This window comes from Heterodontus francisci, unplaced genomic scaffold, assembly GCF_036365525.1.
Source record: "Heterodontus francisci isolate sHetFra1 unplaced genomic scaffold, sHetFra1.hap1 HAP1_SCAFFOLD_330, whole genome shotgun sequence".
Classification (NCBI taxonomy): Eukaryota; Metazoa; Chordata; class Chondrichthyes; order Heterodontiformes; family Heterodontidae; genus Heterodontus; species Heterodontus francisci.
In genome coordinates, this window is record NW_027141448.1 from 755,433 (window position 1) to 759,470 (window position 4,038).

Consider the following 4,038-nt stretch of genomic DNA (forward strand, 5'->3'; position numbering starts at 1 on the left):
TTCAGAGAAGGTTCATTGGATTAATTCCTGTGATGAAGGTGTTGTCTCATGAGGAAAGTTGAGCAGGTTGGACCGATACTCATTGGAGTTGAGAAAAATGAAAGGAGAACGTATTGAGACATATATGATTCTGAGGGAGCTTGACAGGGTAGATGCTGAGAGGATGTTTTCTCTCGTGGTGGAATCTAGAACTCGGGGACACTGTTTCAGATTTAGGGGTTTTTCATTTAAGAAGGAATTTCTTCTCTCAGAGGGTCATTAATCTTTGGAATTCTTTACCGCAGAGAGCAGTGAAGGCTGGGTCATTGAATGGCTTCAAGATTTGTATCTACAAGAGAGCCAAGGGTTATGTGGGCAGGCAAGAAAGTGGGGTTGAGGTCTTGATCAGGTCAGCCATGATCCTATTGAATGGCGGAGCAAGCTCGAGGGGCCAAATGGCCTACTCCTGCTACTAGTTCTTCTGATCTTATGTTCGTATGACCTCATTGCAGCTTGGTCCAAACAGAGATGAAAGACTGGAATTCCAGAGGAGAGGTGAGAGTGATTGCCCTTGAGTGAGTGTGGCATCAAGGATCCCCAGCAAAATTGAAGTCAATGGGAATCAGGGGGAAAACTCTCCACTTGTTGAAGTCATACCTCGCACAAAACAAGATGTTGTGGTTAGTGGAGGCCAATCATCTCAGCCCAGGACATTGCCTCAGGAGTTTCTCAGGGTAGTGTCGCAGACCCAAACATCCCAGCTGTTTCATTGACGACTTTCTCTTCAACATCAGTCAGAAGTGGGAATGTTAGATGATGACTCACAACTCTTCAGATACTGAAGCAGTCTGTGCCTGCAAGCAGCAAGACCTGCACAACATTCAGGCTTGAGCTGATAAGTGACAAGCAACCTTCTGGCCACACAAGTGCCAAGCAGTGAACATCTCCAATGAGAGAGAGAAAAAATCTACCTTTTGATATTCAGAAGCATCGTTAAATCCCCCACCATCAACATCTTGACCAGAAACGTAACTGGACCAGTCACATCAATGCTGTGGCTATAAGCGCAGGTCAGAGATTACGAATTCTGCAGCAAGTATCTCACCTCCTGACACCCCAAATCCTGTCCACCATCTACAAGGCACAAGTCAGGAGTGGGATGGAATACATCCCACTCAACAACACTCAAGAAGCTCAACACCATCCAGGACAAAGCAGCACACTTGATCGGCACCTAACCCGCCACCTTAAACATTCAATCCCTCCACAACCAGTAAACAGCGGCTGCAGTGTGTACCATCTCCATATGCACTGCAGCAACTCGCCAAGTATCCTTCAACAGCACCTTCCAAACTCGTGACCACTATCACCTCGAAGGACAAGGGCAGCAGATGCATGGGAACTCACTACCTGCAGGTTCCCCTCCAAGTCACTCACCATCCTGACTTGGAACAATATCGCCATTTCTTCACTGTTGTTGGGTCACAATCCTGGAACTCCCTCCCCAATTGCACTGTGGATGTTCCTGCACCATATGGACTGCATCAGTTCAAGAAGGCAGCTCTCCACCACCTTCTCAACGGCAATAGGAATGGGGAATAAATGCTCGCCTTATCAGCGATACTCACACCCAAGAATGAATAAAAACCAAATCACTCTCCACAGATTCCCCACAATCTGGGCTTGGACATTTACTTCAGGAGCACAGAGCTTTATATCACTGCAACATGAGTTCCAATCTTCATATACTGTTCACTTTTCACATTATTTTCGACCAGTCCACGAGCTTTTATTAATTCAGTATTCGGGTCTCTGCTCCTCCGCCGTTTCTAACATCTCACCTCTTCCAAAAAAACGCTCTGATCTATCGTAGGTAGTAGATGACCCCTCATTTTAAACTCCATCTGCCAAAGCATTGCTCACTCAATTAATCTATCAAGAAGATTTGAAAATAAATTTCTTGCCAAAGGATAATTTTCTGCATCTGCTCCCTCGCCATTTGCTTTTCACATTTGTCTTTCACTTGGTGCAAAGCCAGAGAAAGTAAAGATGGAAGGAAGGAGGGGAAGAAAAATCCTGCTCCGTTTCGTGATCCCTATTTGATCTTCATTCCAGTGCAGTTTGGGTGAAGAATTCCAAATGTCTGTCTCAATTTTAATAAAGTATAACCAATTCTGGAATCACTATCTGGACGCAGACAAAAACGGGTTTTGAGGCTGACTTTACACATAAACTCCCCCAACATAAATAGTTTATAAACAAGCGACAAAGATGGGATTCGAACCCACGCATGCAGAGCACAATGGATTAGCAGTCCATCGCCTTAACCTCTCGGCCACCTTGTCAGTTGCATAAGCACGGCTGTCACCTTCAGCACAGCTTCTAGCTGTGCAGCGAGCTGTGTCATGATGGAAATATATCTTCTGCAAGTAAATGAAGTTGGGAATGGAGCGGTGTGAAACATTTTCAGACCATGTCCAACACATTTCTACTCAGTGTGAAAACCCACCACGGAAAGACTGGAACATACAATCATTTCATCACATCGTGATTAACATCACTCAGACACCGGAACCATGAGGTCACTGACGAAGTCATGATGACCGAATTTCTCATAAAATGACAACTGAACTAACTGACTGGAAGAATTGCTTTAACTCCACATGATCAGAGAGACACAGCCTCAGACCAACTTGTCGGGTGGTGTAAACAGATATCATTGCTTCTGATCTTCACCAGAACAGAGAGTGAGATGTGACATTGATCATCAAACAGACTGTGAGAGAATACAACAGAATAAAACACATGGAGAGACACTGTGGAATAACAAATAGATTTGATTGGAATGTTGAAATTTTGATTGGAATGGATAAAACACCAGAAACAGCAGATTAAATTGGGATTCTCATCATTATATTGATCTGGGACAGAAAAGAGAAACTGATGGAAAGAAGAGAAGAAGGAAGAAAAGAAAGGATGGAACTGTTCCATTTTTTCAGTTTTTTCACTCACCCATCAAAGCTGATAAAAAAGTTGCAAATAACAGAGAATTTCACCAAAAAGGGAGATTAAATGTTGCTGAAACCTTGGATCGAAGGATGCCCCAACAGATCACCTGTTTAACTGTCTCCTCACTGGGGGATTTCAATCAGTGAGCAATATTATTCTCTACTTTTTTTGTTAATTGGTCCCAGAACTGTCACTTGGAATTAATATCAGTGTTCTGACTCCTGAATAATAAAATTGTGAGTTTCTCGATATTTTCTGGACACATTTCCTGCTGAAAGAACTAAGAACTCTTTTCTAATTTACACAATACAAAATACACACTCATCAAGCCTGCTAAGCTAGCATCCTTGGTGCTGCTCTCCCTTCTCCCAAACTTCATCTCATGTGACTGTTACATTATCACTCTGACATTGGGAGGGGTTGATCCCACCATCTTCAACATTAACCCTTTACATCCTTATACCACACTGTCTGTCCAAAAAAAATGGGTGGAGAGAACTTCCTTCATTTATCAAAGCACCAACAGCAGCACAGTGGCGCAATGGTTAGCACCACAGCCTCACAGCTCCAGTGACCAGGATTCAGTTCTGGGTACTGCCTGTGTGGGGTTTGCAAGTTTTCCCTGTGTCTGTGTGGGTTTCCGCCGGGTGCTCTGGTTTCCTCCCACCTCCAAAAGACTTGCAGGTTGATAGGTAAATTGGCCATTGTAAATTGTCCAAAATGTAGGCACGTGGTTGGAGAATGGTGGGGATGTGGTAGAGAATATGGGATTAATGTAGGATTAGTATAAATGGGTGGTTGCTGGTTGGCACAGACTCGGTTGGCCGAAGGGCATGTTTCAGTGCTGTATCTCTAAATAAGAAAAGTAAAATAAATGCTACCAGTCGTAAATCAACTCAAACCCATTAGAGAGATAGAGGGAGACTGTCAGAGAACTTCCTGCATCCAGTCCTGACCCTGTCACACTCAGCAGCTTCTCACCCAGACCCCACTCTCATCAAAACTGAACATTGTTACCGAGACCCTTCAAATACTGTTTATAAAAGGTAG

The 4,038-nt window shown here is 43.8% G+C and overlaps 1 non-coding gene across 1 annotated transcript; it reads right to left on the bottom strand.

Moving 5' to 3' along the window:
• Positions 1-2,242: 2,242 nt before the first annotated feature.
• On the bottom strand, positions 2,243-2,324 carry trnas-gcu (transfer RNA serine (anticodon GCU)). The gene has a single exon. It is a non-coding gene; the product is annotated as a tRNA-Ser (tRNA).
• Positions 2,325-4,038: the final 1,714 nt, after the last annotated feature.